The following is a 13,645-nucleotide window of genomic DNA, read 5'->3' as shown; positions in this document are numbered from 1 at the left end:
ATGTGAATTCGGTAAATTCGAGCGCGTGGCTTGCTTGCCTGCCAATGGCATTTAAGATACACTCTCAACCCAAGAGTGGTGTCTGTAGGGGAGTCACGACTGCTGTCACATAGTCGCGCTATAAAGTTTCGCTTTCGTTAGTTTATTTCGGTCATACTGGAACTTGTCCAGTTTCTCTTTTGTTTGCTTTTAATTTTTCCGCTTTTTCTTGACATTCGTGACTGTTTGGTCCGATGCCAAAAAGTGACTTTTAGGCCATTTTTTACCGTTTTTCCCACTTTTAAAAAGTGCCGCAAATTTTATGCAGTTTTCTTATTGCTTCCTACCAATTTTCATTACAAAACTGCGGCAGGTAGATATAAATTGGTTTTCTTCTCAGGATCTTAAACAGAAAATATCAGTGAAAAAAAAAAATATTGTTGCAACTAAATATGTACATATGTTTGTCCTAAAATCTATAAAATTTTGAACAGAGTTTTTCACAAAATATTTTTTATAATTGCATACTTGTTTAGAATATTTATTTATACAAGGAATAAACTGTAAAAAAACGGCCTTATGCCTTCTTTAAAACACCAAAAATGTCAACTTCCTGCTCAGCTAAGCGCATATAAAAGGAAAAGCTGCCTATAAAAAAGAAATAAACTACGAAAGAAGCGATTTAGAACGTCAAGTTTTTAATTTTTTTTTTTTTTTTTTTTTTTTTTGTAAAAGTTATCAAATATCCTCAAATTTAAAACAAAAAAAAATCGCCAAAACGAAAGCTACGAAATATGCAAGCAGGAAGCGACACGAATCGCCATCATCATTGAAATGCCACGGCAATGGCAATAATAAAGTCATAAAAATTCGAAGCGTTAGCAAATGTACAAGGAAATGAAAATTTTTTATGTCAAACTTTATGAGCAGTTTTCGTTGGATTTTCATTTACACTTCGAGAAAATTCATAATTATAATTTTTTGATTTGCCTGATTTCTGATCATAAATGATCCGGACATGTCCATTTAAACTGCGCGAGCAAACCAAATCGTTAAATGTTTTTCTCATATTTTCTTTTTCTTTACTAACGTAGACACCGCTTGCGCCATTATACGCGAGTTAACAACAGCGTCCCAGTCGTTTCTTCGTTTCGCTATTTGACGCCTATACGAAATACCAAATGTAGCCAGCTGCTTCTCCACCTGATCTCATCAACGGAGTGGAAGTCCTCGTCCTCTGCTTTCACCGGTGGGTACTGAATCGAAAACTTTCAAAGCTGGAGTGTTCTCTTCCATCCGCACAATATGCCCTAGCCAGCGCAGCCGCTGTCTTTTATTCGCTGAACTATCTTAATGTCGCTGTATATCTCGTGCAGCTCTCGCTTTGTTGACTGCGTTACTCGCTGTTACCATAAATCTTCCGCAAAACTTTTCTCTTCAACAATAATAAAGCCCACTCATCAGAAGATGCCATGGTCCATGCCACTTCACCATATAGCGGAACGAGAATGATGAGGGACTCGTAGAATTTGACCTTTGTTTTTTATTGTCCTCTTTCACAACCAAACCCCATTTGCTTCGCTTTGTCCAACCTGGAGACCAAAGATATTTCATATTTTTGGTAAAACCTACTTTATGTTCGTCTGAAGTTTAATCTCTATATGTCAATTAGACAAATGAGTACGGTGATTTTTACCATGAAGAAAAATTTTACTACGAGTTTGCTAAAAGCTTTATGTTGCCAAAGGAATCACGTCTACAGAATCGTTGAAAATATGAAAAACAGGTCTACTTTGTTACGAACTTAAACATTTGAGTTTCACAAAGCATTCATTGAAAGACTCGTCTTCATAAGAGTCGGCTATACACAGCTGTCGTGTCGAACAGAGAGTAGCAGAAGATCTTTACATCTCTTATGTTTCGACTCGACACTTTTTGGTTGATGTTTTGAGTATGAAGCGTTTCACTGATAGAGTCTTACCGAAAGACCAGAAACTTTGGCGGTATACTTAACTTATAAGGTAAACGGGATAAGCGAAAATCAAACGATGTGCAAGTTGGTTAACTTTCTCTAACATTTTAATTTACCTTAGAAATTCCTCAATTTTTGGAAAAAAAATAACCAAATTACGATTCGATGACCATTAACTGACATCGATCGCAACAACTGACACTGGAATAATATCGTTCATTAACATTTCAGTATGCAAAATTTCCAAAAAAAAAGAGAGCAGTGAGAAAGAGAGAGGCTCACAATCAACAAATAGCAACAATGAAGTGAGAATTCTGAACAGTAATTGATGTTGATCAAACATGTGAAACCCAAATGTTTCCATCGTTTCACTTCAGGGTTCCAGCAAAAATCATCTGGTCTACATAGCGTTATTGGAACTTTTGAAAAACAAAATCATGGAAAAATACTCACAATTGAAGAAAAAGGAAATGTTATTTCATTAACACAATTCATTTTGTCGAAAATCATTGAAAAATGTTGCATGTGCATGTTTATTGACAACCAAAAATGGTACCGAGAAGTTGGAAGACCGCAAAAATCGCTGGATCAACCTCAGTGATACGAATTTCGCCCAATAACGTGCTTCAAAACGACACAACCTTTTCGGCCTTCCTGTCAAGCATATTATAGTCTATTTTTTTAGGATCCCTTACAATTTGCAGCTCCTCATAAATCGCAGAGAAAGCATAGAATATTCTTGTTAACCGAAAACCCAGAAAAGGCAGCTAAGACTTTAAAACTCTGCGCTGTTTTATTCAAAGCTTTTAAATTCAATTTTCAAAAAAGAGTTTCGAATAAAAATCTCGTTAAATTGAATATAATGACAATACACCCAGATGCCATAGATTGACAGTCATCTAAAAAACATTCAAGAACATATTCTTTCATAACACATACTCTTCATGTAGCGCAATATTTTTTGAAGTGTACTTCTTTGCGCGTTGTAAAGAATTCTTTAAGCGAACCGCCAACTCTATAAAATAACTATCAACTCTTGGTGATTGCCAGCGTTTGTCGTGCGGGCGCTCCGGATGTCGGTGACCAGTAGCAAGCAGCAACTTGTCGTTATTGTTGTTATGAGTTTATGTATATATGTTTATGTATATATGTATGAAAGCGTACAACCTTATTCTTCCAACGGCAGCACATAAATGCAAAATCATGCGCATTTATATTGACTGTTTAAAATATTGGAGCAAAAATTGATTTCTTCTAGCAATCATAATGTGTGTTATTGTTACAGGACCAAAGGATACGAAACGTTGGCTACTAACATAAATATATGGTTGGCATGTATGTGTTTACATATACTGCATTATATATATAGACTCTTGTAAGCATTTATGAACATAAACAAACCTAAATGAAGTGGAATAAACACAGCAAAATATGAATGGGCATCCTGAAGTTGTAGAGCTTACTACAAAAGCCGCACTTTTGCGTTGTCCATTGCGCCATAAATACGGGATTTTCAACATATAAAAGTAGAAGAAGTAAATAATGACGAATGCAAGTATGAGGTAAAATAAATAGACATTAAGTTATATAGTACCTTAGCATTCTCTACCTGTACAAGTATATACATATTTAGTTCATTTTAGATACAAATAATAAAATTATGATAAAAAAATTAACTTTAGGCTAGAAAGAGTATGTTGCCGAAAGTTTAAATAATATGAGGAAAAAATATCGAATAAATTTACTGATCAATATAAAAAATTATTATATTATTTCGTCTAATTATTTTTTTATAAAAACCGGTACGAGAGTGCCCTCAGAATAAAAAAAAACATGTAAAATAAAAAAAAAAAACATTTAAAATAAAAAAAAATTTCAAATTCAGTAATGGTTTTTGGTGGTATCCCCTGGCAATGGTCGAAAAATGGGCTTCACCTTTCGAGAATAGGCCTTCGCATCCGGCATGGCGCTGAGTTCGGGACCCAGGAAGGAAACAGCCTTGGATGTAATCTTCTATAAGAGTGTAAAGCTGTTGGCACATGCCATTACATAATTATTGATATCATTGGCCGCAACAACCGCACCGTTAGTTCTGTTTTCTCAGGACTGGATAAAGAAGTGACGCAAATGGGTCTGGTAGTGAACGAGGCCAAGACGAAATATCTCCTGTCACTGTCACTGTTGACAATCTTAACTTCGAAGTCGTAAATATTTGCGTTTAGCTTGGAACCAGCATTAACACCAACAAGTGCTTTTTCAAACGAAGTAGGCAATTGAAAAGTAAAATCCTCTTTCGACGAACAAATACCTAACAAACAAGACTCATATCATCCCCGCCCAGCTATATGGTGCAGAGGCATGGACAATAACAACATCTGATGAGTCGACGTTGCGAGTTTTCGAGAGAAAGTTATGGTCCTTTGCGCATTGGCAACGGCATGGAACGATCAGCCGTTCTAGATATACGAAAGACATTGACATTTTTCAGCAAACTAAGACATTGGCTGTGCTGGCTTGGTCATGTCGTCTGCAAAGGGAAGCAGAGGAAGAACAAGACCTTCACTCCGTTGGAAAGATCCAAATATTCAACCAGCTGCACTTGGAATCCCCTGTAAAACCCCTGTTATAAACTCGGCTAAAACCACGTAAGCGGTGTCGACACCAATAAAGAAGAAGAATTTCTCCATCAAAAACTGAAAGGATCAGCAAAATTTGCCTAAGGATGGGTTAAATGTCTGACATTCTTCCCCTTTCCTTTCAACCAATCAGCCTGAAAGGATATATACAAAACGATCAACTTTGTAAACCTCCAGAAGAAGTATTTTCAGATTTGTGGAAGAACTTGGGCCATTACTGGATGAAGTCTATCGAGCTAAAAGAAGATTATGTGCAGGAATATATCGCCATATACTACGACTAAATAAGCAGATGTTAGTAGTTGGTAATGAAAATTCTATAGCCGAATAGTTGTCTTGCATGCTTCCATATTCTACCAGAGGCAGCTGAGAGTGTTTTCTTTGAGTTCTAAACCCACTACACTGCACTTATCTTATTACTTAATTTCATACTCCAAATATTCATAACTAAATAGGTGGTCCGCATGCTTAAGAACCACGTAAAAAATAAAAATACATAGGAAGGTATATTAAAATTATTTGTCATACAATTCAGTAGAATTCCTCCATATTTATCCACCTTAACAAACTAACATGCATAGACACGCATTGTTGTGAGCTTAATGATATTACCACTACAATTGATAGTCTGATAAATAAGCTTAACACCGACAAGGAACATGTTGAAGCATCACTACATGATTTCCACTCAAAGCGACACTCGAATACGAGAAAACGAAATTCAGAGACGAAAAAACAGAAAACATGGAGTACAAGGAGTACAATGCATGCAAGTGCAAGCAATTGCTTTAAAGCTTACTCTCTGAAGCAGATACACAATAATACCCTTCAGCTGAGCATATGCGGTAAGAGATACATAAGAGGCACGTGGATGCATTAATCAATAGTTACAATGTGTGAACTAGCTTCTTATAATATCAACGTTTTCTGCATGCGTAAATTCCTACTACCAAAGCACACACGCACTCACACACTCTTTTATCTAGCATTTCCACCAGAGTGATTTATACCTCAACATTACTCTCACTTATAAGCATATGCATAAGTTTGCTCAAGTGTTGGAACAACAATGTAAAGAATATTGTAGAAAAAAACATCACAAAAAGCACGAGCAAAATTTGCATGCTTTGAAAATAAATAAAATATCAACTATGAGTAAGTGCTAATGTGATAAAACGTCTTTATTTATTTATTTTCCTTTTTTATTCGTGTAAAATTTGCATATAAAAAATTGTGGCGCCAAGGCTTATGAGTAACATTGTGTTATGCGTGAAACTATTGGAAACCAATGGAGGCGACTATGTAAAGTAAGGTCTCTGGTTCGTGCACCATATTAGTACTTTAGGCACTCCACAGTGTTATTATAATCGCAGATGTGGGAGAATGGATTATCAAGATTACACATGCTCCTTTCAATATATTGAGCATTATAGTATATTGTGTTGAGCATCTCAGGTGAAAAAGATATAGCGATATTATCACGTGGCATTAAACTGGCATTGTACTGACTCAGCTGGCTACTTGAATATTCAAAGTATTAAAAAAGGAATTTATGTATATTATGTAAATGAAATTTCGCTTTTAACTGATGTTCATATACTAATAAGTATCTTATGTTAGGTCTATTAAAAATAAATATTTTCATTTATCCCTTCAAAAAGAATACGCCTGTGCAAACTGACCTTATGCAATACCAAAAGCTAAATCAAGATCGAGAAGGACTTCTCCAAGTCGTTCGATACCAAACGAACAATATTCTATACGAGTGTACAGCTGCTGGCGTATATCGATGATATTGATATCATTGACCTCAACATCAGCGTCGTTAGTTCTGCTTTCTTCAGACTGGATAAGGAAGCGAAGCAAATGGGCCTGGTAGCGAACGAGGGAAGACGAAATATCTCCTGTCATCAAATAAATCGTCGGCGCACACGACTAGGCTCCCACATCACTATTGACAGTCATAACTTCGAAGACGTAGATAATTTCGTCTATCTTAGAACTAGTATGAAGACCAACAACATTATCAGCTTCAAAATCCAACGTAGAATAACTCTTGCTAACAAGTGCTACTTCGGACTGAGTAAGCATATGAGAAGTAAAATCCTCTCTCAACGAACAAAAAGCTAATTATATAAGCCACTCATCATCATTGTCCTGCCATATGGTGCAAAGGCATGGACGATGACAACATCTGATGAGTCGGCTTTGGTCCTTTGCGTATTGGCCACTACGAATATCACATTCGATGGAAAGCTGAGCTGTATGAGATATATGAAAACATTGGCATAGTTGAGCGAATTAAAAGACAGCGGCTAGGTCATGTTGTCCGAATGGACGAAAACACTCCAGCTCTGAAAGCATTCGAGGCAGTACCCGAGCGCACTGTTGTTAACTCGGCTATAATCGCGTAAGCCGTGTCTGCGCCAATAAAGAAGAAGAAGATTGACGTTTTGACACTATTGGGAAGATAAAAACCGAATTGAAGAACGTCCTGAAGACTATAACAGAAAATACTATTACGACTGTTTCGAGGACTAGAAAAAGCGTTGACAAAAGCGCGTTTTATCGGACGGGCATCACTTTAAAGCGGACGGAATTGATTTGGAAGAATAAATAAAGTATTAATTCATTGTCATTTGCAGGATGTCTTCAGTCAAAGAACCACAATGAGAACCCCAAAAAGTTTACGAATGTTAAGCAATGTACCGTGATTAGCTTCACCGCATCCAAAACGGCGATTTCAATATTAGTGACCTTCCGTGTGAAGGAAGGCAAAAGGGTGAATTAGACGTTGCTCGATGAGGATCCGTGTAAAACGCAAGCAGAGCTTGCTTCAGCATTGGGAGTCACCTGCCAACCCATTTTAAAAAACCTACATGCGAAAAGCGGCTTCAATACTAGGAGAGGCACGAAAAAGTGGTTCTTATGCATGACAACGCTCGACCTGACGTTGCCAAACCCGTTAAAATCTACCTGGAAACGATTAAATGGGGGTTCTTACCTCACCCGCTACATTCCTCAGATATTGCACTGTCCGATTATTATTTGTTCCGTTCGATGGCACATGATCTGCCTCAAGCAGTTCCACTCAAAAGACAATATCGAAAAATAGCATCACTGTAATGGTATTCGAGCTTTGCCAGAAAAAGTTATCATAATCAATACCGAAATTTTCAGAATCTTGGAAGAGGCCTTCGATAATAATTTTTTGTCGCGGTCAACTGTTTTTGATTAAAACAAATTATTCATATAGGGTCGAAAACGCGTTGACGACGAACCACGGCCAGGACGGCCACCAACACCCACTGATGATCAACACCAAAAAAATTAGGGAATTAGTGGTTGAGATCGACGATTAACAGCCAATAAGAATATCGTGCGGATCAGTAAAACCCATTTCGAAAGATCATTTGAGTCTAAGAGAAGTGAAAGCGCGATTGGTTCCAAAATCACTACCAGGATGTCATGAAACATATTATTACTGGCGATGAGTCTTGACGTTTATGACCTGGAAACTCGATTAATCGGCCGAATTGCGGTAAAAGTGTGCCGATGCCGAAAAAACTAAATCAAAGTAGATCAAAAATCAAGGCTATGATCACAGTTTTTTTCGATTATCGAGGTGTGATGCACTCCGAATTCCTTCTGACTGGCCAAACGGTCAACAAAGAATACCATTACTTGGGGTTTATACATCGTTTACACGAAGCTATTCCAAATTTCCGATCAATATCGCAATCCCCTGATTTAGCTTCTTGTGACTTCGGGCTATTGAGCAAACTCAAACGATCGCTCCATCGAAATAATGCAGAACGTGTTTGAATATTCATTTAAAACTAGCTGACCCTGCGAGCTTCGTACCGCCTTAGCGTAGCTTTGATGCACTACTTTATTTAGTATAGCTGTCATATCTTATGTATGAGTACCTATTCAATTTGAACTGGAATCTATAATAGATATCCATATTTCCCTGGTCTAGCCATACCTGAGAAGGACTTTACTAATTTTATTAAATGAAAAACAAAATATATATTTTCATAATGGCGTTTATTCCATAGGGTTCCATAATTTTCACTTATACTTTTACAAATCGCTATTAAACAACTTGGCATTTTGAAGTAAACACTGAGCTCAACACCACGCGCGCTCTAGAAAGCAACTAATAGTCTCTATACCCTTCACTGCTTCTCTCTATTCTAATGCTTTTGGATAAACTGTGTATATTTTTAGTTTTATGTTCTGGCGCATAAATAAATAATGTTGGTTTTCCGACACGGGAGCAGGCGACATATAATTGGTCATGTGCAAAACATGGATTTTCTAGGTTGATCCCACATACACTTAGCGACTGCCCTTGCGATTTATTTATTGACATTGCAAATGCAAGCCGCACTGGAAACTATAAACGTTTAAAGCTGAATGGTATGTCGTTCGGTATCATAGGGATTGTTCAATAATTTCTTCACCGCAAGCCGGGTACCATTACACAGACGTGGCTGGTTTATGTTCCGTAACATAAAAATTACTGATCAGATTTTTAATTGCAGATTATGAGGTGATAAGCCAGGCAATTCCAGCGAATTAAAAAATTCTGTTGGATAATTGACAACTTCATCTTCATTAGTAATGAAATCAACTGATTTGTCATTCTTCATCTTCGTCATCAGAGAAGATAAGGCGCCTGCAGGACAACTTGCAGGACGTTTTAATGCGCCAACAAATTGATCAAGTGGCTCTTCTCGTCATGGGAGAAAATTTAGAAAACCGAGACATTGTTTCACTTCGGTGGAACGATCAACTTCAGCGTGTGTCCGAAACACATCGATCGTATAATGCCTTACAATATCATCCTATCCTACTTTGGCAAGGTGAAGACGGCTATCATTTTTCAATTAAGAAAATTAATTTCATTGCAATGTGAACACACAATATTCATTAGTAAAATAGCAACAATTTGCTCTGAACTGTAATCAATTGCCGCATTATAACAGAATGCAGCTCTGTGGGGATTAAACACAACATTTCTATGTTCATTTCGATTCCTTTGTCGTTCATTTTGCGCTTCGCGTTGCTCATTTGTTTAATTTGCTCTTATATTTCTTTGCTTGCCGTATTTCGAGTTCTGCGACCTAAGTTTGTACGTACGAAAATCCAACAGAAAATAAAAAGAACAAATATTTTTTCTATTTAACTATGTATACCAAATTGTAATATTGTGTAGTCACCAAAAGTTACCAAAAATCGACATAAGGTGAATTGAACTTACCGTGATTAATAAACACTTATTAGCCTTCTTAGTCTTTAAAACAAAAAGAACTTTATCAAAAACTTAATAAAATTTACATGAAAACAGATTACAAAAAAAATTTTTTTTTTTAATTGCATGACGTTGACATTTAAATTGAATTAATTTTACATTCGTTACGCGCGTTTTTTAAAATATGTAAAATTAAATGTATATTTTTCAATCTTTCTGAGAGATTTTCTTAATATTGTTTTTCATAAGAACCTTGTACAGAATATTAGAAAACTACAAAAAAAAAATCAGAGAAATCGGCTCAGCCATTCACGCGTGATGACGTGACAACGGAAAACGGATTTCATTTTTATATATTATATATATATATATATATATGTATATAGATTTGGCAACCTTCGTTTTTTAACTTTATGAAAAGAAAAAAACAGAAAAAAGTAAATCTTTTGAATGGTCTAATCCTCTTTTCCCCTCTTCAGACAGTGAAATTTAATTTAATTTAAATTACTAATTATTTTACAATATACATATAAAATCAACAATAATCAATAATATATTATTGCATAATGATAATGTGTCTTCATTAATTTAGTATCATGTCTTATTTAAACATTAATGTTTAATTGCTTGTGAAATCTAGTTTTCTGTTCCAAAATCATTACGATGCTCATTTAAATACATTTGTGTGTTCATGCTTATATATTTGAATGAAAACACAAAGCATCTTAGCGAAACAACAGGAAGCGAATTTGGTTCAATTTATGATTTCCGTTTTCCCCTTTGTGTGTTTGGGGTAATTGAGCGGTTGTGCTGCAAATCCTCCAAGTATCCAACTTCAAACCGTTTCCTATTTGCGAAGCGACCGGCAGCGAAGTGGTGAGGCAAATGCGGCTTAACTGCATAACAACATAATGAATATGTATTTAATACAAACCAACAGTGGGAAACATTATGCAGGTATTTTGTAGCGCAACAAATTAATATGCAATGCAAATACATACATATATCTACTATGTGCGAGGGTATATGAAAGGCACGTATAACAGGTAGGCGTGTAGGGTTATGCGTTTGTTGGAACGGAATTATTAACCGCATGCTGTCACATTCAATTATGCACGGTGCGCGTGTGTCCAGTGACACAAATTTCTCCATGACATGAGCGCACAATTAATCAAAGGAAAGTAAAGAAATTAATAAATAATGATTTGGTCTACGCGATGATTCGATAATTGTTGAGCAAATGCATTATTCAGTGAAGGAATATTTAATAGATGTTGTCATTAAAGAAACCGTATTGAGCATTAATTAAAGTTATTCACCCAAAACCGGTTGAAGTTTAGGCACCCAAACCAATAATTCTTTGGTCATCTTTGGTAAAGAAATGGCAAAGTTATTTCACTTTACACAGAACTTTGGTTGATATTTTTAATATTTTAGTTTCCACCACAAACCCTGCCAAACCAATTAATTAGCGCATGCTAAATGAGTGCCAGTGGCTTGATATAATTCCATATATCTACTTGACTTTTATGTGTAATTAGAGATAGATCACGTCAGCTAAAATTTTTATGGGGAAAAATAGCGTTAAAGGATTCGAAATATTTAATTTTTAATTTCATCAATTTTTTTTATAAAATTTTAGGAAAATATGTTCTCAAAATTGTAAATGAAACTCCATCTCGTTCTTTTCTTATAAGCCATTGAAATGATTAGCTCTTCTTTAGGGCTCGAGCACTCTTCGCAAGCAGACTCTTTCCGAACTAGCATATATTCAAGAAAGTTGTTAACTAATCGACCTAGGAGCCCTATGTGAAGCTACAATCGGAATACTGGAAATTTAAAATATTTAATTTTTTTTGCCTTTTGAAAAATATGAAAAAGGGTAAATATCATCCTTTTTTTGAAGGAATCACCCGGTCTCATGAACCTAATCGTTTATGGCAGAGAGATAGAGATGACTAATACTCTCCGGTGAAAGCAGCATATTGACCTGACTATGAAGCTACTAAAGCACCTATGATATGCAATGGACTAGCTAGCAAATCCTGGGACTGCAAGCCAAGAATCGTCAGGTAGGACTTGAACTATCGAAGCTGCAACGATTCGCCTGCTGCGTGTCGGGTGCCATGCGTTCAGACCCGACGACGGCACTTGAGGCACTTAAAGTCATGCTGGAGCTCACACCGCATCACCTTGTAATCGGTCAGGTAGCTAAACACACACTACTTCAGATGGGCTTGGCTGAGGTAATGTAATATCTTTCCCATGAAGGACTTAAGTGACGAAATATCACTGGCTCTTCTCCCAGTGAACAATATTAAAAAAGTGTAAGCTTCATTAAAAAGTTCAAGATTAACCGTAGCAGTAAGGGTATATAGAATTATTTCGCTCTCGAGCTACTGCTTAGGGATACCTAATAAAATCAAGTAGTACACCGACAGTTCGAAAACGACGGAGAGAACTGGTGCAGGAGTCACACGGCCACGTACCGAACTCTCCATACCTTTGGGAAGTTTTCAGAGCATATTCCAAGCAGGAGCTCACCTGCTCTGCAGCATCCACAACACCGAATCTTTCAATGCTGTTGGTCCCCTTATCACAGAGAAGCTGCTGTGCAAGGATAAAGGAGTGGGTAGGAAGGAGTATTTGCAACAATTCTAAGGCATGCGGCATTCCAAGTTGCTAATGGGTTGTTATGAAAATCATTAAAAAAGTGATAGAAAAGAAGATGATAACCTCCACATATATGTACATGCCTTTTATTAACCAATGTTGAGGTTGTTTTCTAATTTGTTAAGGAATAGTTTAGTTGTCACGCCTACTTCACGTAGGCCGATGACCAATCGATATTACCTTGCTCTAACTGTCACAAATTGTGGTTATGCTTTTTAAAAATCGGTTCTCATTGCCAAAAAGCTGACACTGTATTTCCCAAATGAAGCCAACCCAGATTAAATCAGCGCTAACAAACAGACCCTCGCACCGAAATTGAGTGAAAATAATCAGTTGGAGTATGATATGTAGGGATGCATTGGCTGAGATTAAATGGAACTGATATAATGTGCCGTTTGTATGTAAAATGAGGAGGATAATTAAATTAAATGAGATTTTATTGTCAATTAAGCCATTAATGCATAATTACAATAATTACACGCTACGTTACAACAGTAACCCGATGAACAATACACTTATATACTGATATATGCATTATACATATTTGTGGGAGTAAATACCATATGTACGTAACTAGGAAGTGGAAACGGATGCGGATGAGCGATTTAAAGACCGTAAGCCAACAATCGATTGTGTGGCAGAAATAAATTGTCGTATTGAGTAGACTGTATTGTTGCCTTGGTGAATGCGATTGAACAGAACTATTTACTGCACTTGATTTTTCGATGTGATTAATGTACAGTTATACGTAATATTATTTCTTGTATGGGTAATGTACGCAAATTATTGGTATATTGCAAAAATTTTCATTTTGTCTGTTTTGTTCCTAGTTTGTTAGGAAAAAACACAGAAACTTCAAATTTAATCGGAAATGCTATGTTGGCCGCAGCTTCGTCTCAGAGGGTAAATCGTTGAGCCCAATTTTCAATGACTTGTTCGATCATTTCGACTGGCAACTGGCGTATGCCACGCGAATGGTGTTTTGCTCCAAGGCCTGAATCGAAGTCTGCATAGACTTTAGACTTTACATATTCCGGAAAAAGTCTAACGATGTGATATCATACTATCTTGGTGGCCACTCGACTGGCGTTCACCAGCCATTTTCTTACGACGCGAAAAGTTTGT

The 13,645-nt window shown here is 36.5% G+C and overlaps 1 long non-coding RNA gene across 1 annotated transcript in view; it reads right to left on the bottom strand.

The window, feature by feature from the left end:
- The window catches only part of LOC108965129, a 167,835-nt gene that overhangs the window by 152,875 nt on the left and 1,315 nt on the right, over positions 1–13,645 (bottom strand). The window lies entirely within an intron of this gene.

The sequence above is a fragment of the Bactrocera latifrons genome, unplaced genomic scaffold (assembly GCF_001853355.1).
Source record: "Bactrocera latifrons isolate USDA-ARS-PBARC rearing strain unplaced genomic scaffold, ASM185335v1 scaffold_134, whole genome shotgun sequence".
Classification (NCBI taxonomy): domain Eukaryota; kingdom Metazoa; phylum Arthropoda; class Insecta; order Diptera; family Tephritidae; genus Bactrocera; species Bactrocera latifrons.
Note: the sequence above shows the minus strand (reverse complement) of the source record. Positions and strands in the feature narration are given on the sequence as shown.